This window comes from Phascolarctos cinereus, unplaced genomic scaffold (genome assembly GCF_003287225.1).
Source record: "Phascolarctos cinereus isolate Bilbo 61053 unplaced genomic scaffold, phaCin_HiC Scaffold_726;HRSCAF=1367, whole genome shotgun sequence".
Lineage (NCBI taxonomy): Eukaryota > Metazoa > Chordata > Mammalia > Diprotodontia > Phascolarctidae > Phascolarctos > Phascolarctos cinereus.
Genome location: NW_027556098.1, coordinates 105,265,247 through 105,292,615, shown reverse-complemented (window position 1 = coordinate 105,292,615; position 27,369 = coordinate 105,265,247). Strand labels below are relative to the sequence as shown.

General features: G+C 36.7%; 1 long non-coding RNA gene across 1 annotated transcript in view; it reads left to right on the top strand.

Annotated features, from left to right (window-relative positions):
- LOC144454516 (uncharacterized) overlaps positions 1–27,369 on the top strand; it is a 917,779-nt gene that overhangs the window by 174,373 nt on the left and 716,037 nt on the right. Inside the window, exon 2 of the long non-coding RNA XR_013482961.1 lies at positions 27,019–27,079. This is a non-coding gene — a long non-coding RNA (uncharacterized LOC144454516). The remainder of the gene's footprint in view (positions 1–27,018; positions 27,080–27,369) is intronic.

Genomic DNA, 27,369 nt, shown 5'->3' with positions numbered 1-27,369 from the left:
ATATTTGTAAAGTCCTTAACACAATGCCTGGCACATAATAGGTACTTAATAAATGCTAGTTTCTTTTCTTCCTTAGCAGCTATGACATTTCTCTCTTTTTCATTTCTTCCTTACTTGCCTATCACTCTTTCTCAGTATCCTTTTCTGGTTCATCATCCATCTAATGCTTACTGAGCCTCCAAGACTGTGTCTTGGGCCCTTTTCTGTTTTCTTTGTACCCTTTTCCATTTAGTGTTCCTATTATCTTCCATGGGTATGACCTTCATCTCTGTTCAGATCACAAGTTTATCTATCTTATCTATAATCTCCATAATGTCTCCCCAAGCCCATATCGCAGAATCACAGAAATTTAGAGTTAAGGGAACTTAGTACACATCTGGCATAAACCACTTCTAAAAAGAATAGCCACTACAGTACACTTCACAAGTTATTCAGTCTCTCCTTGAAGATCCCCAAGGAGAGGGTAGCCATTTCATTTATGGATAACTCATTATTATGAAGATTTAGCTAATTTTGAGCTTAAATTTGCTTCTTTGCAACTTTGCCATCTGTTGGGCATCTCCACTTGGATCTCCCACCATTACCTCTCAGATTCGGCATGGCTAGTTTGTCTCCAACCTGCTTTACCAAGTTTATTGTACATCACTCCTTCATGCAATATACATTCCAGATGAACTAGCCTACTTAGTTTCCCCAAACTTGCCATTCTATCTGATGCCTCCATGTCTTTTCACATGCTATCATCCATGTATAAATACTGTCTTCTTTATCTCCACCACTTAGAATTCCTAGGTTGTTTCTTTGTGGAAACTTTTCTCTGATAAATTTTTAAAAAATATTCCCTGACTCCTCAATTTGTATTGTATTCATTCCTCTATGCATGAGTTATATCTCCTTTTTTCACCACAACACTCCTTCTACCTCCATCCCCATGGGTAGAATGTAATGTTGTTGAGGACCAGAACCATTTGTCTTTGTATCCACAACAATTAACTATGTACTTTCACACAATATGTGAGAAGCCACACTCCTGTGCCTCATTGTAGCTTCAAAGTGACCTTAATTCTCAAAGGGCATGACAGTGAAGCTCAAGCTGTGGCAGATTCTACCGTACTAGAAAGGCTTTGATTATGGTGCCAGCAGCAGACTATGCCAGCTTTTTATGGACTAGCACATCTAAATCTTGACAGACTCATCACCAGTAGGCCGCCCACTTGGTGATGCATTCTTTGTTTATGGCAACTCATGAAACAAACAAAAAATGGCTTTCAGGCCTTCATGATCTTTGTGACCCCATTTGGGGTTTTCTTGGCAAAAATACTGGAGTGGTTTGCCATTTCCTTCTGTAGCTCATTTTATAGATGAGGAAAATCAGGGAAACAGAGTTAAATGACCTGTCCAGGGTCACACAGCTAGTAATTGTCTGAGGTCACATTTGAACTCAGGCCTTCCTTACTCTAGGCCCAGCACTCTGTCCAGTGTGCCACCTCACTTGCTTTACTTTTCTGCAGTGACAGTGATAGAGCTGTGGAACAGGACCTGAAAGACCATGATAAGAATCATATAGTTTAAAATCTTATATAAAAATGAACTTAGCTGTTGGTCCTTTTTAAATCATAACCTTGCCCAGGCACCTGTGAGTGGATCTTGACATTCTCTCTGCTTGTGAAACCAAGAAACAAGAGAAAGTTGCAGATAAATGGAAGGATGGCTCATAGGTTCTCTTTGGCAAAGAAAGGAAGTGGCAGAATTGGTTTTGTTGTGTGTCCGAAGACAGTGAGAAACATCATTTCATATTTCAATGGTTATAAGCATTTGCAAAAAAGACCACTGTGGAGATAATTGCAGCTTATGTGCCAATGTCCCTTGTATAGGAGGAGGTAGAGAAATTCTATAAAGAGCTAGATAAGGCCTTTCAAATGAAATCAACATATATTTTAATACATTGTGAATTCATTGTAAAGTTGGGTTTATCAGAGGACAGCCAAGGTGTTTTGGAAATCAGATTTGGGAGTGAGAAACCAATGATTCTTAGACTATTAAAAAGCTTCACACCTATGTGTCATGACACTTTTCTTCAAGAAGATAATGATGAGGCAGTGGACATAGTGAGTCCCACATGGAATAACATCTCAAGAAAAATATTTTACAGATAGAAAGTGACTAGTAATCAGGATTTGAGTAATTTCCAAATCAGCTTTCTTTGTACATTCAGACCATCTAATTGTTAGAGCTAAGATACAAACCAATACCAAATTAAAAGAAAATAAAAACGAGTGGGTACGATATGGAATTGAGGTATTCTACCTCACTTATTTAGTCTGTCAGTGCTAAAAACTGGGAAGTAGTTAAAAGTACAGACTAACATAAATGGTCACTTTTTTTCTGAGGAGGGAAAGTAGGTGGTGCAGTAGATAGAGTGCTGACTCATCTCCCTGAGTTTAAATCTGGCCTTACACACTTATTAGTTGTGTGACCCTGGGCAAGTCACTTAATCCTGTTTGCCTCAGTTTCCTCATTTGTAAAATAAGCTGGAGAAGGAAATGGTAAACCACTGCAGTGTCTTTGCCAAGAAAACCCTAAAATGGGGGAACAAAAATTTCCCAATGAAGTTTAACTTCTGGGAATCAATTGCTATGATCGAAAGACAAAAAGACCCTAAAAACAAGAGGATAGTGGAAGATTTTTGAACACAATCACTTCATAAAACAATGTGAACCAGTGGAGAGGAAAGCAAATGTACAGAAAAGTTAACAAGAGAATCAATTAATCTTAATATTATAGACCCAGATGTGCTGCATGAAATAGAAATGGCACCAAAGTAAACAGAGTCAGGAAGAGAGAATATAAAAGAGCCATTATTTACTAAACAGGCCTGTACTGAATGGAGGTGGTGACACAGTTTTGAGGACATTGTGATGTTTATTCTAAAGATTTTCCAAAAGAAGGGAGGATACCAACACTTGAAAAAAATCATAAACCTTGTTATTATTTTTAAAATGGAAGTCATTGTCTTCCATGCTAACTTTGACCTCTAAACTTTTCTGTGGAGGGTGACCTTTTTAGTTACTCATGTTCAAAACCTGAGCCATCATTAATTCTTCCTTTTCTTTCCTTCTCCCCTACATAAAATTGTGTTATTGATTCTTCCTCCACAATATCTCTTGAATTTATCCCCTCCTATCTGATTACATATTTATCAACCCACCCAATCAACCAATCAGTCAACAAACACTTATTAAATATTTACTATGGGCCAGGTACCATGTTAGACTCTGGGAATACAAAGGTAAAAAGTGAAACAGTCCTTGTACCCAAGGAGCTTATATTGTAAAGGGGGAAGACAATATATACATAAATAAATATGTACAAAACATAGAAAAGGAAAATATAAGATTTGGGGGAGGGAGTAGGGGGTAGGTGCTCATTGCTGGGGAGATCAGGCAAGGGTTCATGTGTAGAAGGTGACTTGAGCTGAGTCTTGGAGGAAACTAGGGTTTCCAGAGACAAAGGTAAGGAGGGAGTGCATTCCAGGCATGGAAGACAGCCAGTGAAAAGGCAAGGAGATGGGTAATGCAGTTTATACGATACAGCCAGTATGTATAGATCACAGAGTTTGAGGAGGTAAGTAATATGTGAGAAATTGGAAAGATAATAGAGAACCAGATTGTGAAGAGATTTCAGTATGAAACAGAACAGCTTAAGTACAAGATCTGGAAGTTGACTGGATATGTGGTTAGGGATAGTGAAGCAGGAGAAGAGTGAAGAGTTATATATAACACCAAGGTTGTAAATCTGGGTAACTGAAAAGATGGTGGTGAGAGTGAAAGAAGTAGGGAGATATTTAAGAGAGTCCAGCATTTTTGGGGGGGACAAATAGAAATAATGAGTTCAGTTTTGATTGTGTTGAGTTTGAAATGCCTTTGGGACATTCAGTTTAAAATATCTGATAGATAGTTGAAGATAACTCAACCAGAGCTTGAGAGAGATGAGGGCTAGATACAAAGATTTGGGAGCCATCTGAATAAAGAGGGTAACTAAACCCATGTGGACTGATGAGGTCACCAAGTGAGAGAGTATAGAGAGAGAATGAAGGGGGCCCCAGAATAGACCTTTAGAATTCACTTATGGTTTTGGGGTGTGATATGGATGATGGACCAAAGAAAGGAAACTGAGAAAGAGCAGTCAGCCAACTAAGAAGAAAACCAAAATAGTAATGCCAAAGAAGAGAGAGTATTCAGGAGGAGAAAGTGGTCAGTATTGATTTTTTAAAAAGGCCTTCAGATTTGGGAGGCTTGAGCAGAGAAGAGATGATGTATTTTCAAGAGGTGATGCAAGTCCAAAGTCTCAGTCCTTGTCATCTCGCCTATTGAAACAACCACTTAATTGTACTCGCAGCTTCCAGTCCTTCCTGTCTATCTTCCCTGTAATTACCAAAATAATCTTTTAAACTGCATTGTTCAAAATGCTTCAGCGGCTATATAATCCCTCATCATGTACTCTGTGTTTTAGATGAACTGGCCTCCTTGCTGCCTTTGTGTCTTTGGTAGGTTATCCCTCATGTCTAGAATTCTTTCTCGTTTTACCTCATGTCATCCCCAACTTCCTTGAGGGCTCAGCATGAGTCTCACCTCCTGTGGGATGTCTTGATCCTCCTCATTGCTTCCTTAAGTTATTAGTCTTTTTTCATCAACTGCCCTCATACTTGGAACTCTCTCCCTCCTCACTTCCATCTTCTGGCTTCCCTGGTTTTCTTCAAGGCCCAGATCAGATCTCATCTTTACAGGAAACTTCTGATCTCCCCGCTGCTAGTGATAACTTCTCTTCCTTCTGAGATAACCTTCCTCCTCCTTTCTCTTTCCTCCTCTTAAGAGATATCTGATGTTTAGTAAATGCTTGTTAGCTTGAATTGAATTCTGATCCCTTTCCCTTTCCTTTATCCCCTCCTTGCATTTCCCTTCCTTTTCCTTCTCTTCTTTTCATTTTCCCTTTCCTTCCCTTTCCCTTTCCCTTTTTCTTTTTCCCTTTCTCTTTCCTTTCCCTTTCCTTTTCATCCTTTTCACTCTCCCATTTCCTTTCCTTTTCTGATTTTCATCCTTATCCCTTTGTCTTCACTTTCCTTTTCCGTTTCCCTTTCCTTCCCTTCCCCTCTCCTTCCCTTTCCTTTTCAACTTCTTTCTTCCTCTTTCCTTACTTCTACCCCACTCTAGCTAGCAGGTAAAATCATAGTTTGGGGGAAAATGCATTATTTTGTAAAGCTTTTAAAATTCATTTAAAGATCACCAGGTTTCCTTAAACCCATTTTCAATTTCAGATTTGTTATTTCATTTAATTTACAATGTATATATTTTGATATTATGTTTAGTCACTTTTTCTTTTGTGATTCTGCAAGTTCTCATTATGTTCCAGAAATAAAAATTGAACAAGATTAATGCCGTATTTTTGTAGTTTAGCCTTAAAACATGAAATTAAATTTCAAAGTAACATAAATAATAGAATAGAATAAATCTGTTTTTAATTTATGTAATGTTATGATATTAAATTTAAAAAGTTTTCCAGTATGATACTAATAGTTTTTTTTTAAATTACAAACTAGAAGGAAAGATCACCTCTCTTTCCCAAAGTCTTGAAGCTAAAGGTTCTTTTCTAGTCCTAATTTGTCATTCAGATACAGACAATAGACACTTTTTTTGTAGTTTCTTAAATTTTGTTTGCTTTCAGTTATATGGGGTGATTTGTGACTCCATGTTGACTATTTGCTATTTATCCTATCTATATCTTGATATAATTTACAGTTTGGAATTTTTTTAAAATACAGATTGCACAAGTTTGAATTTGACAGCTCCATGAACTATGTAGCTTTCTTTCAAAGCTATCACATATTTGGAACATTGCTAGAATTATAATTTGGAAGATAGAAAAATAAAGACTGATTGCTCAGATTTCTTTTATTGGAAGAAATTTTACCTGTATGAACTTGGAAGAATTATTTTTGTGAATTTTGATTTAGCAAGGCAAAAAAATATAAGTGAAAAGTCATAGGATTTTAGAACTACTTAGGGACCTTGGTGGGTAAGAGAGCCAGGACCCCAGAGCTACTGAGTTCCTGTTCAGTGCCTTTATCACTACATCTTACTGCCCAATTACTTGATATGTCCTTGTGTACCTATAGTACATCTATGGTATTTCCATTTGATTAGGTCAAGTCAACAAGCATTTATTAAGGGCATGTTGATATACTAGGCACTATGCTAAGTGCTCAGAATACAAGAAAGGCAAAAACCAGGGGCTTTCAGGGAGCTCGCAGTTTAATGGGGGAGACAACCTGCAAACAATTATGTACAGACTAGATATAGACAGGTTAAAGCACAACTAGTCAACGTGGAATCAGGAAGACCTAGGTTCTCATCTTAACTCTGATACTTTTGTGACCAACTTGGTTAACTACTCTAAACTTCAGAGAAGGCTAAGAGATGCTTGGTATGGTTTCTAGGAATCTGACTAAACACAGGAGCTTTAGGTAGATACAGAGATCACAATTATGATCAAAAAATAAGAACTGTATTTAGAAGCCAGCAAAAAACACCTTATTTCAATGGTGGGAGGTTGAGAAAACTTCTCTACTTCCCTATATGGGAAATCTCCTAATGAGTTTAAGGGAAATGAATCTTTGGGCTTCTTATAAAGAGTGTGGATATGCCAATGGGTACCTCATTAAGGAGATTTTAGTCTCTACCATTGGGGATTAATTTATTGACTTGGGATATTTTGGATCGGTTTGACATGATTTGGTTGTCTTAGAGTAATGTGGATCAAAGCCACCCCTTTGTGTTGGGCTTCTGTGAGGGAGCTAAGAGACCATGATGAACTCTTTTCAGCTAGATCAAGAGATAGAGATAGAGAACTTGGCACACACCAGAAACTAAAGCCTTGAGATCAGATGTTGATGCCGAGGGGGGGAAGTTGAGTGTAGAGGGAGGTGATATGTGTGCAGCGGTGTAGCACTCTTCTCTGGGAGTGATTGCTCATTCCCCATCCTCCCATGTAGCCTCACAGAGGGTAGTCTCTTGCTGCCACACTTTGCACTTCCTGTGTAAGAGCCTCAGCAGCTTCCTTTCCAAGCCTGAGTCCAGGACTTCAGGGTCCAGATACTCTTGTTAGACTACCCCTGTCCCTATCTGCTCTCATCTCTTGGGCCAAGAGGCTGCCATCTCAGGATCTGTCTTTTGGTCTGTGCCCAGCTGTCTTTCTAGATCTTGCTGAAAAGGAAACCCCACAAGTCGGTTTGGCCTCCTTTATAATACCTACACAAATGGATGCCTCAAACCCAAAATAGCCCACGCTAACTAACTATCCTCAGTTACTAACACAAGATAAATTTAGTGAGGCACCAGTGGGCATTGTTTGTATCCTCCACAGGAAGACACATTTAAAGAGCCAAACAGAAGCTTACTTTCCTATAAGCTCAACAACTTGATAAGAAAATTTCTCTGTTCATCCTCCTGCCTCCCCCCCTCCCCCTGCAACCCCCACTCTATACCTGTGAAATTGGCATCCATATGTAAATGATGAAACTGGCATCCATGTGTAACCACCTATGTCAGTGGTTTGATTGGTCAGAGGATTTCTTCTTAAATTGTTAAGAATATCTGTCACTACCCCTGTTCAGACTCTTGTTACCTCTAGCCTGGACTATTTCCATTTCCTGCCTCAAGTGTCTTCCCTACACCAATCTGTCTTCCACATAGCCTCCAAAGTGATTTTCTTACAGCTCAGGTCTGATAGTGTCAGTTCTCTATTTAATAAACTCCAGCAGCTTCCTATTAACTTTAGGATCAAATATAAACTCCGTTGTTTGACACTTAAATTTCTTCACAATGCCTTTGCAGTGGTTATCTCCCATGCTTGGAATGCACTTTCTCCCTTTGGAAGCCCTGGTTTCAAGACTCATCTCAAGAGAGCTGCCTAGTGCCCTCCCTTCCCAGACTCCTTTGTCTTCATTTTGTTTACATCATGTATAGACTTTTACTTGTTCATGTTATCTACCTCTTTAGACTATAAGCTCTTTCATGACAGGGAATATTTCACTTATTGTCTTTATTTTCCCAGAGCCTACCACATAGTAAACATTTACTAAATGCTTTTTACTTGATTGATTGATTTGTTTTTATAGGTCTCAGCTGTGAGATTTCAGGAGTACTATAAAGACAGAACCTTATTGATTCATGATGAGTAATTGGTCTGGCTGTGAAAAGAATTTCAAAATGTTAACAGACAGTTCAGGGTATGTTGCCCTAGGATTCTTCTTACCTGCCCTAGCACAGCAGTTAGTCAGTTGAAGCTGCCACCTGAAAACAAAATGCCATTTAGCTGAGCCCTGGTTCACTGGAAACATTATTTCCATGTCCATATTTCAGGTAACATTTGGTGGGTAGGAGTGTGGAAGTTTGTTATTTGGGAAGATTCGTAAGTATTTACTGACTTATCTGCTGGGTTTGTTTCTCACTCTGACAGATTTTCTATACCACAGAAGTAAAGTGTATCAATAAACATCAGAGATAAAGCCACCATTTTAGGTTTTTCTCTGCTAGTGAGTCAGTTAACTGCAGTGTAAGCAGTGAAAAATGTATGTCTCATCCATTTCCTTATAACACATTCTACTTCTTTACTTATAGCAGAGAATATTTTTTGGCTCTTTTCATGTTATTGAAATAAACAGTCTCTTCTGCTACAATTTGCAGACAAATGCGTCTGAGGACATTGGAAATTTATAGCAGCAGATTTCAAAAAAAAAATTTTACCGGATGGTATGAAAATAGACATGACATTTGTCCATGCTGAAACAATTGTTTTTCCCCATCTCCTTTTCCTCCTAACTCTTGTCTTTTAGCTTTCTGTCAGCTTCCCCCTCACATCAAGGTGCTCTTGTAATTATTGGATTTATGTACATAGGATAGTCGATTTGAATTTGGAAGGACTGCCATAGGTCATCAACTCCAACTCCTTCTTTTTACAGAGGAGGAAAGTGAGGACCACAGACGTTAAATGATTTGCCTGAGGTCATGTTGAATGTAGTAAGTGACAGAACCAGGATTCAAATCTAGGTACTCTGACATCAAATCCAGCATTCTTCTCACTGTCCTGGCCTGCTTTGCAATATATGCCCCTCAGTGACAGGGTTTATATCTTGTTTCTGGATACTAAGTAAATATGTGGAATCATTGGAAGAGATTTTAGAAGTCATCTAGTTTTTATCTGCTCCCTTTTTATCCTCCTCCTAATCAAGAATCTCTTTTACATCATAAATAACATATGGTTATCTGACCCTTTCTTTCAATACTAAGGTCAATGACAGTACATCTTTGGCTACTCTCTTCAATACTGTTTGTTTTCTCAGTCATTTTTCAGTCATGTCCAACTCTTCATGACTTTTGGGTTTTCTTGCCAAAGTACTGGAGTGGTTTGTCATTTTCTTCTCCAACTAAGTTTACAGATGAGGAAACTGAATTAAACAGGGTTAAATGACTTGCCCTAAATCACATAGCTACTAAGCATCTGAGCCTGGATTTGAACTCAGTTCTTCCAGACTCCCAGTTCAGGCACTTTATCCATTGTGCCACCTAGTTGCCCTTAACCTTTGATCTCACCATCATCCATAATTATCCTGCCTCTCTGCTCTACAAACTCTGAAATTTCTCTCTTAGATTGCAATCTCCTTTCCTTACATCTCTCTCTGCCCCCTTCCTCCCAAACCCATGTACTTCATTCTCACTCCCTCACCCTCTAGTCACTTCACCTCTCCCTGCTATCTGTCTTTTGCCTCTGCTCTGGCTTCAGTTTTCCTTTCTTCACATTCTGGACCTTATGGTCAGCCAGTTGTCCCTTTGTCCATATCGCCACCCATGTGCATCACAGAAGGTCTTCAGTCTCCATTTCATTTTGCTCATATCTGATGTGAATTGATGAAGGCTAGTCATAAAATTGGTAGCAAATGTAGTCCTTGTCATATAAGTAGGAATTTGTCACTTCGTGATCCAGCCAAATAAAGAAATGGTAAGTTTTGTCACAGCATGGCAATGTTTTCACAAGCTAAAAATGAGTAATTAAGTGCATTCGAGGGAAGAATGAATAGACATCTAATGCTTGCTAAAGCTTTGTTAGTGGCAGAGTTTCTTGTTGCTGCCAAGGAGAAGATGCCCTGGGGCACCAAAAGTAGACTTATTCACCAATATCTAATCAGACTGGGTTCACTAATCTGATGCTGGCCTCCGAATCAGTTTGCACAACTTAAAAGGTCCTGGGAATCAAGGATGCAGGGGTGGGGCAACCTGAAGGCAATCTCACAAACTGCCCCATAGGAGTAAGCTTCCAATGAAAGTAGTTAGCCTGAGGCAACATCTACCAGCCTTGGGAACTTGTCTAGTTGCTGTGGTCTGATTGATGACTGCCTGTCTCCTCTTGTTACTGCAGAATAGGTGAATCATTTGGGGGTCATTCCAACACTGGGATATTCTTATAGGAATCTGTACTTGGAAATTCTGCCTCTGTATCATCTGGGTACTCAAGTTACTTGTATGAGTCTGTGAGTCTCCCTATGGGCCAGATCCATTAGGAAATGAGTCTGGTATTGGTATTACCATGGGGGAAGGGGTAGTGTGCTAGTTTGTTTTTATCCGTGAATTGAGAGAAAGAACTGGGGAATTGATATGTGCTGGTTAGGTTGCTAGGGGTGATGGTAGTTAATGAGGCCTGACCTCAGACTGAACTAACTAGGCTTTTGTATATGTTGGTCTCTGAAGCTTCTCTACTGTCTAATATTAAGGGAAGATGCTTTGAAGAAGAAGACAGTGTCCTCTCAGATTTTTTTAAAGAAAAGCATTTGTGAATTAGTATGAAATTTAGGAAGTAGTCTTTGTGTGCTTGGTTTACTTTAAGTGATGGTCAAGTCATAGATTTACACAGGTAGGGGCTTTAGAGCTCATTTAGTCTAATACTTATTTTATAGATGAGAGAACTGAGGCCCAGAGAGCCACTTCTTTGAGGTTACACAGGTGTAGTAAGTATAAGAAGCTGGTTTTGAACCCAGGTCCTCTTGACTTCAAATCCATTATTCACTTATTAACAACATGATAATTGAAAGAGCACTGAATGTGGGTTCAAATTATGCCTTCCCAGCACTTATTAACTATATAATTATGGCCAAGTCTTTTATGCTCACTAGTCCTCATTTTTTTCATCTGCAAGATGGGTATAATGATACCTACAGTACCACTCTCGTAAATTGTTGTCAGAATTAAGTGAAAGAATGTGCCTAAAGTTCTTTGCAAAACTTAAACAATTATGTAAATGTCAAGTATTATTACTTATAGTATATTATAAAACTCAATAGATAATTTAATGATTCTGAGTAGCAAACCATGAGTAAAAGCATAACTAACAATAGCCAGGTCTCTGAAGATTTAGAATGACATTGGTGAATTATTCAGAGATTCAGTCTCTTTTATAGCAGGACTTCAGTTTTACATAACTAATTACTAATTGACTTGGTATTACTAATTATTACTAATTTTACTAATTATTAATTATTTGGTCTCATAACCTCCATATTTCTATTTCCCCAAGGTTGTTCATAATATGGCCACTATATCAAAGAAGATTGACTCAGTCTGTAGTCTGATGAATGTGCATTTAGTTTGAGCCAAATTTCACTGATTCTAACTCTGATTTCCATGAATCAATAACTATGATTCTTGTCAATGGTTAACGTGTTTTCCATTAGGTAAATTGCATGAGCATTTATCTTTGTATTTTCTTTAATCAGATGTTGTGCAGGACATTATGCACGCTTGGTTGCATGTCTATATATCTTGCTTTGTACTTTATTTTCCCCTCCTTATGTACTTACTTTATTCCAGAAGTTGTAGTTCAGTTTCAAGATATTAAAGTTGCATATTATAAAAATACTGCATATTCGAGCTTCCTATTGGATAATAAATTTCTTCAGATCAGGAACTGTATGTTACTCTTCTTTGTATCATCCCCATTGCCTACTATATGTCTTGTAGACAACAGGCACTTAATAAATATTTACTGAATTGAAGCAACAAGTTAGAATAATCCCTACTGGAGGATGCTTTATTCCTTTCAGAGAGGTAGATAAACTGCAATAGATCAAGGGAATACCTCTAATTCCTATCTTCAGGGAAACTGACTGTCTTCCACAAGTATCTAACTGGTGCTTTTTGCTGATACCTGAGCAAAGATGACAGGTTTGCACTTACTCAAAATTTTGTCACTTCATGATTTGTGCTATACTAATGTCTAGAGGGAAAAATTGGTCCCTCAAAGTACTGAGTAAGTGACTGTCAGCTTGATTGTGTGTGAAAGCTCGTATTCTATCATGTGATTTCATCAGGAACCCGAGTTCAGCTAACCTGTGTTCTTTGGGGAACTTGTTCCCACGACATACTGAATACATGGCAAGAGCATTAATATTGGTAATAAAACATTATATACGCACAAGTGAGGCTTGAAGGCTTTATTCTCTGGTTGCACAGTCTATTGTTTCATGAGCATTCCCCAAACCATCAGGAAAAAAGAAAGAATCTTCCAGTTATTGCTCTAATGAATCAATTATTTTGTGGAGCTTTTGAAAATGTTATTTTTTAGACAGATTCCTCACTCCTACCCCTATTGTATAATTTAGTGGTATGCTTGCTGAATTCAGTTTACCTATGAAGGTCAAGCATTTTGTGACCACTGAAAGTCTGATCTGTGTTTCCCATAGACAATTATCTAAATGTTCTCATTATTTAAAAAGGATATTTTAACCATCTCAAGGTTTATTTTTACTAGCAGTCTCAAGTGTTTTCATTTATTTAATAATGAATTCAACTGAACCTGCTTTTAATCATTTTTTAAAAATTTCATTTTCTTTCAAAAAAAAATCAAGATTACATTGACATTCTGAAGTAAATGAATAATAAATTTTTTGTTTAGACTGGTTGCAGCTTTAGCGTTTTTATAGAATCCTAGTTGGAGCTAAAAAATACTTTGACACAATTGGCCTTAGTGGTTTATGCAGCCAGAGTAGGTGAGAAAGAATTGGATGTCAAAAATGTAGAACACGATTTATTGGTTATCACAAATTGAAGGGTTGATAAGTTAATGAAAGCTGATTGGCAGTAGAATTTATTACAGAAACTCCAAGATGGACAATGGAAAATGATAGTCTTACTAATTAATAAGTAACATATCCCGAAGATATAGATTAATGAACTATCATTTGAAATCTTTATCAGACTTAAATTTAATTGAATAGTTAGACTGATGGAGATGTGTAATGTCGAACAATGGGGAGAAGTGTGAAACTGCTGAAAATAGATTGCTGTTGATGAGAAGCAGATAAAAGGAGATTTGAAAAATATGAAATCAGGATATGTGGTTAATAAGCATACTAGACTACTAACTCTACATTCTGAATAGAAAGTTTATGAAGACATGGGATTTTGAGGGATAAATACAGGAAAAATGTTAAAATAAATAAAAATTAGGTAACTGGCAGTAGATTTCCATTGCGTTGGACATTATCCTCAATTCAGTACTGGGTAGGGGGGAAATCAGTAAACATTTGAGGACAAAGAAATCATGAACAATGAATAAGATAAATTTATTACAAAAAAGTCATTCTCAATAAGTTTAATAAATGTTTAAAGTAGAATGACGTTAATAGGGATAAAGGGAATAGCCTTTTTTATCCCAACAAAGTATTTGTTGTTCTCTGAAAAATTATAAAATTAATTGCTTTGAGTATGAATAGAACTAGAAGACTATAAATGAACCTTTGACTCAAACTATAATGTTAAAGAAAAATTCCAGATTGTATATAGGAATATGCATTAGATGACATAGAATTGCTATTATACCTAATGACATATATTTCATGGTTCAAGGGAACAGCTCATCCCAGTTTTCACTAGAGAGGTCCATGTTAGAAAATAGATACTGTCCCTTTCTCAGTGTGCTGGCATTGTATAGTAAGAAAGAACGTTGGCTATTACAAGGGGATTTAAGCTCTGATCCCAGCCCTGCCATTTGTTACCTTTGTGATCTTGGACTAATCATTTCACCTCTGTGGGCCTATGTGATGACATCTATAAAATAGGAGATTGGACTAGCTAAACTGTAAATTCCTTTCCAGCTCTAAATCTTTGACCCTCTATTGAAATACCATTCTTTTATTAACAGTAGAGATGATAAAGACAAATCTGCAGATTTTGAGAGATGAAATAATAAGTATCAGGTTCCTTTCAGCCCTGGTTCAGGAATATGTATGGTATATTCTGTTTTGATTTGATTCAGACTTATAATTTTACCTGTGTGGGAAATTCCCTGGGTAGAAACTACCTCTACTGATAAAAATTGTCAGTTCCTTGGTATCTTAGAGAGTTGCCTAGGGCACTGATAGGTTAAGTGATTTGCCAAGAGTCCCAGCAATAGGACTTGAAACCAGTGTTTCTTATATCCAAGGTTGGCCTTCTGTCTGCTGTTCCACACTGCCTCTGGAGATGGATAATAGATATTCTTCCAAATATCCTGATGTTAGAGAACATTCCAAGCTTTAAAAACTGAGCGTTCCTTAGCCTGGGACTCTTATGAAAAAGTGCCTTTTGTTGAATAGATACTCAATATTAATTGAATGAATGAATGAATAAGTTAATACTAAAACATTTATTAGGCATCTCCTATGTACCATGTACTCTGCTAGATGATAGGGATACAAAGAAAAAATGAAAACATGAAACTGGTCTTTGCTCTTTAAGAAGTTTATGGTCCATTAGACATTTATCAGTGAATGATTCTATCCTTATTTCTTGGCCATTTCATCTTCCTCCTCATAAATTTGGTCATGTAACTCCATTGATCAAAAATCTTAAGGGACTCCTTAATACCTTTTAAATAAATGTCAGACATCTCTATCTCTTATTTATTCAAGGCCCTCTACTATGTAGCATCACCCTACCTTTTCAACCACATCTATTAATCTTCCCAGAATTCACTCACTGTTCTAGTGAAACTGCTTAAATTCTTGAAAATGCAGCACAGTCTCATCTCTCCATGTCTTTTCTCAGATTGTTGACAATGCCTGGAATATTGTCCCTGTCCATCATTATTTGTTGAACTCTATTACATTATCTTCCTTTCCATAGGAATCCTCGTATTTCTAGTATTTGGCCTTCTTATTACTCATACTAGAGTGGACTATAAACTCCTTGAGAGCATGAATTGTATGTTATTTAAACTCTGTGTCTCTGCATAAGTCTAGGACGTTGCTTTGCACACTTAAGGTACTTAATACATGGTTGTTCATTGTAATGAATTAATTAATTTCTCATGAGGCTAATAGGAGTGTTAGTTCAGCAGAGTACCTATGAAGAGATATAGAATGAGACTTAATTTTTCATTTCCTTAGGACCATTTATGTTTAATATTTGAGTGGGGAAAACTTTTAATGTATATGTCACTTTGAATATTCAGTGATCGGGCTGTTATTCTCTCTATATTCTTTATTAATATTTCTTAAATAGAGAAGTAAGTATACTTTTGTGCTAAAATTGGAATGGTGAGATGGAACAGATCAAGATCCTAACAACAGGAGATCAGGAAGAATAAGACAAAGAATGTATTTAATTAGTAAATTCCAGAGTTTGAGGGCCTGAGGCTGAAGATTTAGATTAAAGAATGAAGAGAACACATGTAAAGTACTATTTCTCTTAAACTATGGAATTAAATGAGAAATGGTGTGGTGTAACTATAGGATCAGAAGGCCCTAAGGCTAAGGGTTAGAAGTAGGGTTTTTGTTGTTGTTCAGTTATTTCAATCTTTGCTGACTCTTTGTGACCCCATTTGGGGTTTTCTTGGCAAAGATACTGGAGTGGCTGCCATTTCCTTCTCCTGCTTATTTTACAGATGAGGAACTGAGTCAAAGAGGGTTAAGTGAGTTGCCCAGGGTCACACAGCTAGAAAGTATCTGAGACCATATTGGAACTCGGAAAGATGAATCTTCCTGACTCCAGGTACAGCACTCTATCCACTGTGCCACATACTGTAGGGTAAAACAAGAAAAAAAATAGAAGGTTCTTGAATTGTTAAGAAGAGATGGGCTCAAATTTGTAGTCATAGAGACTTAAAAAAATCAAGAATTCTCTATGATTTCTCTCTTAAGAGGGACAAAGCTAGAAGAGACAACAAGCATTTATTAATAATATGTTATAGGCACTGTGCTAATCAATAGAGATATAAATAAAAGTAAAAAAAAATCTTGCTCTCAAGGATCTTACCTTCCATTGACAAAAGACAATACAGAAAATGGAGCTGAAAAATGGCAGGGCTGGGGAGAGGGCACTTGCCCATATGGAGCTAGGAAGCTGTAGTTCAGAAAGTCAGGAGCAGAGCCAGGAGGCTTTGTTCATTTTTCAGTTTGCTCTAAGAGACTTTATAATCTTTACATAAAATTTGTATAAAAGTGGGTTGAAAGGTGGCACCAGAAATACATAGGGGTGGGGGCTAAACTGTACATCATTTGAAAGACTAAATTCATGAGTAAATTCCCATGAATACTTCTTGGATTTGGACAGTATAGTTTGAAGCTGTGATTTTGTAGATTAAGTTAAATAAATATTATTTGGAATAGATGGTCTAAATGTTATTGTTCAGTTGTTTTTCAGGTGTGTCTGACTCTTCGCAAATATGTTATCTTTAAATAACAAGTTTTTATTAATCCTTTGAAAAAGACAAAAGAAATTATTCTGAAAAAAGTGGTGACTGTAATAGCAATAACAAATGTTGTCTTGTTAACAGGCTTTGTCATCAGTGGGTGTACCTAAAATCTAAAGTTTGGTACACTGAGTGAAAGTTCTGTGGTACAACGAGATTGCTGTCATTGGGAACACTCAATCTGTCAGAAAGATGGGGATGCCAAGGAGTTTTCAAATTGCTGCAGTTTTAGCCACTGTGTTAACTCTTTTGCCCTCAAATAGATTTATTTTACTTTAAATTACATTTTTAAAATCGTAGGTAAGTAAGTCCATAATTGGAAGGTAATCATTTTAGAGCATTTTATATTAAGCTGCTGAAGGATCAATGATCGATCATGCCAGCAAGCCATTTTATGGCAATATCTGGGTTGTTCCTTAAAACAGACAATTATAAGATTTCTCTGCCTTATCAAAAGTGCTTCTGGGGAGGAGGTGGAAGACCTGCACCTATTGAAGGATTCCATATCTGTATTTTTTGTGGGGGCATTTTCACCCTTGGAGATTTATGAGGAAGGAGATCCCCTTCTTCAAATACATAAAAGTCAAGTGTATAAACTCAAGTGCATAAAACTGAAGTAAAATTTACCAGCAAGTTATGAAACTACTTAGTGAAAGTTAGTCCAGTGCAGAGTGCTTTTAAGCTGTTTCTTATGTTTAGGAAGTAGTAGGCTCATTTAAGATATAGAGGCATACATTAAACCTCATCAATTTAATTTAATTCCACAAACTTTCATGGACCTACCGTGTACAGAGAAGGATCCTAGATGCTGGAGGATCCACAAAGTTTGGATAAAGTAAACAGCTTAGAATCTAGTAGGATGATGTAACATACGCAAATAATTAGGATGCAAAATAATTCATGACAGCCACGAGAGCACTAGGTGAGGCTATCAAATTATTTAAAATAAATAGCTAGCTTTATTTCTGCTTCAGAAGTAAAGTTTAAAGCTAAGTATATTTTCATTTAGTTCTTTCTACCGCTGTGAGAACCAAGGGTTCAAGAGAAATCTTTTTTCCTTAAGAAAAAACTTATAGAGGCACTGCATAAATTCTGGGGAGTTGGACACAAACAAGCAAGATACTCGCTGCCCTCAAGTTGCTTATATTCCAAGAAGGGGAGACATAACCTATAGCATGACCTTAGTCAACCATAATTTATTTAATCAAAATTTTTATGCACTGATAGTGTAGGAGTGGGGCAAATCATGAGAAGACAAACTCATTACTCAGTAGTCTCCAATACCTTCTATATCTATGGTCTACTGGTGAATCCTCAGTTAACCAGAAGATCTAGTTAATCAACATTTAAATCACTATTTAATTCAATCAAGTAGATTGGTTGAATTAGCATTTGCTTATCCAAACACCAACCACCCTGTCATTTTGTGGAGCCATGCATACAGAAGGAAAATAAAAATTAGAAAATTTGTATACTCCTAACAGACACCTGATTTTTAAAATTTTATTTTTATTCTTAATTTAAACAGCCCGAAAAGAGTATTTACACACACACACACACACACACCCACACACACCCAGAACACAAAAAGAAGTTTCTATATGAAACTGTGAACATATGTGTATATATGTGCGTGTATATATATATATATATATATATATATATATATATATATATATGTATATGTATATGAATCTCCATTTCAAAATGCTTTTTTGTGTTGTAAAATTAGCTTTCCACATAACTATCAAAATTGTCCTGGTTGTTTGTATTTCCTTTTGAACATCTTTCTGATCCTATCTGTGAAATTTTAAAAAATGTTGAATTACCCTCTATCTTTTGGCTCCACAGTTGCAACTCCTCTCATCCCACCCCAAACCCTCTCCTTAAAAGGGGGAAAAGTTATGAGAAATAATAATAGTTAATAAGTGCTAACATTTATATAGTGCTTACTATGTGCCAGGCACTGTGCTAAGTATTTCACAATTATTATCTCATTTGATCCTCAAAACAATCCTGAGAGGTAGGTGCTATTATTATCCCCATTTTACAGATGAGAAAACTAAGGCAGGTTCACACAGGTAGTGTCTGAAGCCGGATTTGAACTTAGGTCTTCTTCATGACTGCAGGCCCAGCATTCTATGTACTGTGCCACCAAATAAGCACAGTCAGGAAAAATGAATCAACATAGTGGCCGTGACAAAAATAGATGTCGTTTTCACCACCTTGTGTCTCTGTCAGAAAGTGAGTAACATGCTTCATCATGGCTCCTCTGAGGACGTAGTTGCTTATTCTATTGATAAGAGTTTTAAAGTCTTTCAAAGCTGTTTTTTTAAACGTTTTTATCTTATAAATCATTCTGTTCATTTCTGTGCCTCAATTCATACTATTCAGGATTTTCTGAAACCTCTTTCATCATTTCTTATGGTGCGATAATATTCCATTACACTGATATGCCACAATTTGTTAAGGCATTTGCCAATTGTTCAAGAGACAACCTAAGGCACTCCCTTAGACTCTAGTTCTTTTCTTCTGCTCCTTCCCCCTTTTACAGGATCAGGAAATTTGTTTTGCTTATGACTATTCCTTCCCAGGCATAACCCTCTTTCTTAACTCTACCTGCCTCTCCCAATCCAATAGGTTTTCCAACTGAATTTGATGTATTATCAATAATAGGTCAGTCAATAAACATTTATTAAGCACCTCCTATTTGCCTGTCACTGTGCTATTTTTGAAACCCACTGTGTTGTACAATTTGTTGCCTTCAGATAAGAGTAAGGTTCATTGATGCTCACTCACCCCACTTTTTCCTACATGTTTATATATTTTTCTCATGCATTCCAATGATGAGAAATCTCAAGTTCTGCCTTTCTTCCTCCTTTCTACACTAGAGTATTCCTCCCTTCTCTTCCAGACTCCTAAAATTTAATTCATATATGCATTTATATGTATGTTATCTATATGAGGATATTTAGAGATTCTTCATTGCATTTCTCACAAAATATTTTAAAGGAATTGTTTTATATGTCTTTGTAGGAAGCACATATTTCATACTTTAAAATTATGAAATTTTAGTTGAAAAAGATTGAGTAAATAATTCAGGAATGCATTGTTTACCTTTTAATAATTAAGCAGGTTAGACTGTGTACTTTTTATAGTCATTGAGTTTTAATTTATTTATTTGTTGGTATGTGCTGATTTTTAAGATTTTAGTTAAGGTGGACTATTGGAAAAATGAGGATAAACAGAATTTAGGAGCACATAAAAAGAGTAAGTGACATGGAGATACTTTAAAAGAATTTGCTTCAAACAACCCAGGATTTTGTTGGTGTGGATACTCCCAGCAATTGCAGGTTGCTTAGATTTCATCAATTAGAAGATAACTGTTGAAAGTTTCTTGGCTAAAAAAATTGTCATCCTGAAGCCAACCTAGTGAGGAGCCTCCCAAATTTAGTTGGGATGACCCTGGAATAACAGACATACAGTCCAGAAGGACCAGCTGAGGTCTACTTGCTTAGTAGAGCCTTTGAGAAGCCAGAATCACCTCTGTTCTGTGATGTTACTTTGTCAGAGAAGGAATTTAAAGGAGAACTTAAAGGCACATAATAAAATTAGAAAATTAGGAAGTTTTAGATGAAATTAAAAAGAAACTGAACAAGTATGTTATATATGCTCTTGTTACATAGCTGACATGTATATAGAAAGTACTCTACATATGTTATCTTAATTGGTTCTCACAACAACTGTATTTGAGGTTGAGGTTGAGAGAGATCCCAAAACTCTCTTGGCTGAGGCATGATTCAAACTTAGGCGTTCCTGACTCCCAAGACCAGCCTCTAACCATTTTGTCTAGGGAACTTCTTCCCCTCTCTTTTAAGAAGAGAAAGGAGAAAGTTCAACAGCAAATATGTCTGTGCTGTAAACCTCTTGAGAATTTGATTTGAATTGGGTTTGTTCTCTTGTGGGTCCTAGCTTCTAATTGTGTCTAGGACTCTTTTAGAGTAGACCTAAACCCTTAAATCTATTCTAAAACCTGCCTGATTTCCATGTAATTATCGTATTAGGCATATCTTATAGCTAGGCAATATGCTTTACTCAGAAAATCTTGAGCTTATAAACCTGATATTGGACAGAACCGAACTAGTTTTTATGAATAGGGGGTTGGCATATATCTTGATCACTTCTCTGCTTGGTTACCTATCAAGAGGTATTTTTAGACATTTAGTTCATGTTTCCATTAATTGAATTTCAATTTCAATTTTTGAGAAATTTGAAAATTTTTTGAAAAAAAGTATAAAGAAACCCAATGTTTTAAATTGTATCTAATAAATAAGTATTGTGTATTTCACACTTAACAGTGAAGTTTAAAAGTTTTTACTCACCTTGCCTCAGATTGAGGAAAAGCCCCTATATTTTTTATATTAATAAGTAACAGCAATGGAAATTATCCTTAAGAATCATCATCAAGAGAAGCAACCATGGTGTGGTGCATAGAAGGCTAATCTCAGAGTAAGACCCAGGTTCAGTTCTTTGTCACATACTGGCTATGTGATTCTGGTTTAATGTGTTAGTCTCTCCTCTGTCTCCCCTCTCCCCACTCCCAGTTCCCCATACTGATGAAATTACCTCCCTTCTCCCCAAAAAACTCAATGTTATTGTAGCTTGAGGTTGACCTTTGAACTGCATGTTAAGTACCAATGATTAAAACACATTTGTTTATGCAAGAATGAACAGCATGGTCTTGTTGATGATTGAAATCTTCATCTGTTCATATGGCATGTTTTGTCTCTCTGTAATGCTACTCTCATTTAAATTGATATGTTGTAACTAATGTCTGTTTCAAGGACATGCTTCCTACTATACAAATATAACACTGGCACCTAAAGTTTTCAGCATTTCAGACTATGCTTTTTCTTTTATAATTTAATTATGTATGCAGTTAATAGCTATGGGGTGTCTGGATGATACTGTTACAAGTATTATCTGTTTCTTTTTCATAAGACCTATTGATCACGGTGGTTATTTTGGTATAGTCCTTACTTTTTTTTTTCTGGATAATCAGTTGACTGAAGGTTTTCACCAAAAATAGGGACAGATGGACATTTTCAAATGGATTTCTGAACTACTCAGGAAACCTAAGATTATAGCTTCTAAGGAATTTTCCTGTATAGAAAGCAGGCACCTAAGGCTTAATATTTTTCCTTTTAGATGTATTTCATGTATTCACCAAAGTTCTACTTTTGTACTAAAGCCAATCTTAGAGTGTCAGAGCTGCTAAAAGTAGTTATATTTCTATTTGAGCTTTTCTTAACAGGTAACGTCTGTGGTCTTACTTGGGCAGCTTCATTTTTTTGTGTGTATGTATATGTGTTCCTTTTCATCTTCCAGGTTCTTCCATTAAACATGGTATATTAGCACTAACCATTTAATGCTTTATTTTTTCTATTCTTTTTCTATCCAAAGATGAACTGTGATATGGCATCAATTTCAATGCAAGTTAGTTTGTAGCCCATGTACAGCCAGTGACTTTAAAAAAAATCATATAATCTAGTCATTCACTCTATTCTAATACTGACCTGGGAATTCTTGCTTCACAACAATATATTCTGTTTTTCTGGGTAGTACATGCATTTGTTAGGTGAAGTATTATAATTTAATCACAAAAATGAAGAAGTGTCACTGTCCTTTTATGTCCCTTACTTTGAAATGAAAGAAGCATTTCCTCTATGATATTTTCACCCAGGTAAAATTTTCCCTTTTCCATTCTACTGCAAAATCTCAGTAGAATCTAAGACAAGCTACAATTCTCCCCAAACAAAGTAAAGCACCCTCCTTAATCTGTTAGTTCAAGAGGATCAGTCTTAGCCATTTTGATCAGACCAAAGTTCACTGCATAAGCTCTATATCAGTATTACAGTTAGGATTATGAATTCAGGTCGTTGAAGGCTCCACCAAGGCTCCCCAGCTAGGGAAGGGAATCACTTTACATGTCCAGAAGACTTATAGTCCTTACCTCTAATGACTCTCCCCATGATTTCACTCTGAATCATACAACATTGCTAGATCATGTTTCCAAAAATGGAAAGTGATGCTGCAAAAATCTCAGTAGATATTCTCTCTCTTAGATTTTCACTACAATGCTGCTTCTTTACTGCTACGATGGGGATGGGGTGAGGGGAGGATTAAGAAATAGCAAAGGAGAAATAGTGTTGAGTATTGTAGAAATAAGTCTCCGTAGTTTGGGAGGAAGGAGGGCTAAGGTTTGGGATAAGTCTTGGGAAGTGTCTGTGAAAAAAGAAAGGAAGGGAGGGGAAAAAATCATAAAACTGAAACTACTGTTTATTTAGATATAGGTTGGGCATATATTTGACACTTCTGTTAATCCTTTTCCTTCTCAATTTTTTTTTTCTGTCTCTCCAAGTCATGGAGGGCTCATCTCTAGTTAACTCTGAAGGATATTAACTCATACTGGTTACTCCAGCTTTGTCTAGATATTCCATCTCCTGATTCTGGTCATTTTTATTGGCTGTCCGTGCCTAGAATTTTCTTCATCGCTCCTTGCTTGCTTCCTTCAAGTCCCAGCTACAATCCTACTTTCTAGAAAGCCTTTCCCAGTCCATATTAATGCTATTGCCTTCCCTCTGAGTTCATCTCCAATCTATCCTTTATGTATCTTGTTTGTATACGGTTATTTGTATATTGTATATCCCATTAGGCTGTAAGCTCCTTGAGGGCAGGGACTTTTGCCTTTTTTGTATCCCTAGTGCTTGGCACATACTAGACCCTTAATAAAAGCTTCTTAGTTGACTGACTCTGTATGTGTATGTATCTATATGTGGAAAGATGAAGATATCTATATTTTCTTTGTATATACATATGTACTACATATGTATTCCTAATAAACATTTGTGAATATATGTGTATAATATGGCTTTATATGTACATACACATAGATCTAAAGCTGGAAGCGCCTTCAGAAATCATGTATATGTATGTGTTTACATACTGTATAAGTAATGCATGTGCCTTTCCTTCAGTTTTCTCATGTATAAAATGAGGTTAGACTAGATTACCTTTGAAGTCCTTTCTAGCTCTAAATCTGTGATTCTGTGACTCTTAATGAAATGTAGACAAAATATGAAAATAACTAGAAGAGTAATAATCATGACAAAAAATTCATTAAGCACCTCTGCAGAGAACTGTTAGGTGCCAGTAGAGTTATGAAGTTTGAATAAGACATAATCCTTGCCACCATGCAGCTTATCATCTTGTATTAGGAGTATGAGACATACTCAAGAAAAGAGTGTAAAACGATTTACTTTGGAGTAAAACAGAGAGGTTGTGGCAACAGGCTCTCTGGGTTCTGAGTAGATCAAGTGCTTACTAAAAGGATAAAGATTTCCTAAAAGAAATGCCACTTGAGTTGTGCTTTAAGGATGGGTAGAAATCCAACAGCATAAATGGTATGGGAAGGACATTCCAGGTATAGGCCCAGAGAAAAAAATTGTAGGGTAGGCACAAGGTAGGGCGAAGAGACTACTTTGGTAGAAGCATAGAGTATGTGGAGGACAGTGGCATGAGATCAGGTTAGGGTCTAGAAGTAGGGGGTCAGACCAAAAGAATTTGAACTTGTTAGGCAGTGTGGATACAGAGCACTTGAAGGGTTTTGAGCAGAGATGTGATATGGCCATATCTATGCATAATCAAACAGTAAGTAAGCAAACATTTATTAAGCTCTTGGCAATAGTGTAAGGTATGGTTTGGGGAGACAGGGTGAATATAGATTAAAGACCTGTTCAGACCATATTGTAGTTCAGGGAGGGAGAAGAGCCCAGTATTATAGAGTTAGAATTAAAAGGACATTGTGACTCACTGGATTTGAGAGATGAAAGAAAGGGAAGAGTTAAAGGTAGCACTGAAATTTCAAATGTGGAAGGTACTATAGCTGGAAAGTATTATAGGTGGAAATAGTAAAATCAGATGAAGGAATGTATTTTAGGTGACAGATAATAAACATGATTTTGTGAGGGAAACATTTAAACAACCACATACATACAAGATATATGCAGAACATGTAGAAGGTTATGTCAGAGGGAAGGCTCTAGTGCAGGCCTGCACAAACCGCGGTTGGCAGGCAAAAAAATGCAGAGGATGTTTTCTTGTACCTTTTTTGTGGGCTGCTGGGCCTGAGGACCATCAGCAGCACAGGCTGCAGGTTGTGCAGGCCTGCTCTAATGGGAGTTGGACCAGCAAAGGCCTTCTCCAGAAGTTGGATTTGAACTCCATCATCAGGGAAAACAGGGGAGGTAAGGTAGAGGGGAGAAGGGAGAGTATTCCATGCATGGGAGACAGCCAGCTCCAAGTCATCAAGAAGGGAAAGGGAATGTTACGTGTGAGAGAGTCAACAAGTGTAATTGGTTTGTCAACTTCAGGATTACACAGCTAATGAGCATCTGAGGCTGGATTTGAACTCAGATCTTCTTGACTCCAGGTCTAGTCCTTTGCCTGCTGGGCCACCTAACTGCCTCTAAGTAAGCAACAGAATCAGGGTTTGAACCAAGGTCCTCTGTCTCCAAAGACATTATCACTGCCTCTCTCACAGGAGCCTATATGAGAGTCTAGTGCTTGATATATTAGACTCAGAAGTTATCTGAATAAAGGTGATAGTTGAATTCTTGAAGGTGAATAAGTTTAGTAGGGGAAAGAGTATATAGAAGTGAGAAGAGGAGCAAGGGTAGAACCCTGAATGACCTCCAAGTTTGGGGAAGATGAAACCCAGGAAAGGAAGGTGGAGTAGGGGTGAGGGTATTAGGGGGAGTAATAGAAAAGGTATCTCAGAAGCCAAGGGAAAAGAGAGTATCCAGTAGGATTGCTGGTCAGTAGATGTCAAAGGCTGCAGAGAGGGCAGAGAGAATGAAAATAGAAGAAGGGTTCTGGGTTTGTGGCTTAGTTGGTCACTGGTGACTTTGGAGAGAACAATTTCAGCAGAGTGGTGGGGACAGAACCAGAATGCAAGAGGTGGAGAAGAGAGTGGGTAGTGAGCCAAAACAGTGAGATCTCAAGATTTTAATTGTGTGGATTATGTTGAAGCATATAATTTTCCTTGATTAATTTTAGTGTAGCATATTTTAAAACACTGTTATGGTAGGTTTATACGTTTTTAACCAGCTTGTGTTTATGTATATATTTTTCTATTAGTAGAACTGATTTTTGAGAGTTCAGATTGCTTATTCTCTGTGGAGATTATTAGTACACATGATATCAAGGTCATCACTGAGATTTCATAGCAAATTTAGAGATATCCCTTTCCAAGACTGCAGTGTGCCAACTTCAATTTTTAATCTGAAAGCATTTCCTGGTTAATTCTTCTTAAATTCAGATTCTCTGAAATGTGTCTAAAAGCTGTTTATCAATAGGAAAAGCTCACTGATTCATAATAATTAGGACAAAGACTCTTCTGATTTACATGCTTTAAAAAATAAATGGTCTTCATTATTTTCAAGTACATAAAATAACATGAACAAGCCTGACAGACTGTTGCCAATTAAAAGTCCTGGTGGACAAGCTTTAAGAAGTGGAGATGAGATTCCTTCTAGACTAAGCCCTGAGAGGGCAGGAATTTTGTCAGACTCATTTTTTTATATTCCATTCAGTGCCTAGCATAGTGCCTTACACTACTATACCAAGGGCAAGAGATAATGTTATTGTTATTTATATAAAAATTGATGCTGTTAAAGTAGTTTTTAACGGTGCTAGAAAACAATATTTTAAGGGAGAATGTTTATCCTACAATAGTTTTTCAATTGTAGGATAAACATTCTCCCTTAAAATATTGTCTATACTATTAATCTGTAAGCAAATGCTTTATTTCATAGAGAGTTAGAAAGGTAAGTTTCAGGTCAGCTCACATCTGAATTATGATGGATTCCAAATTAGCAAAATTCAAATTAATGATGTTTTGCTGTACTGGTCTGGTTTTTGCTTTTTCTTTTCTTTTTCCCTGGACAGAGTACAGATGCAGTGCTCTGGATTCTAATCCTTTGTCTTATATCTCAATGCACATTTGTTCTTCTCTTAGATATTTAAATACATAGGACTTCATCATTTTCAAGGTGATTAATATGCATTTTTTATTTGTCCACAAATGACCACTCTCTTCTCTCTCCTAGTTATCAGGTTGTTATGAAAATGCAAGGTAGTATTTCAGCAGATGGCTAAATTTAATTTTTTTTCTTTTTACAGTTTCACAGAAAAAAAAGTGTTAAGAATTGTTCTTAACCGCTTCAGACTCCAGAGCGCGAAGGTAATATTCATGGAATATTCTTTACCATATATGAATGTCTTCAAATGTTGTATGATGTTTGGGGTCCTTCATTCCTTATCTCATACTGAACAAGCCTTTGGCAAGGTACCCTCATTGACTATGTCTACTAGTCAGAATAATCGTAATATCTATTATAAATGTTTTAAGGCTTGCAAAACATGCTCCATATATTATCTAATTTCAGTATCTATAATCCTCAAAGGAACACATTTAACAATTTCTTGAGTATTTCCTTATTCCATCTCTTCTTTGGAATAGCTCTGTCTTTC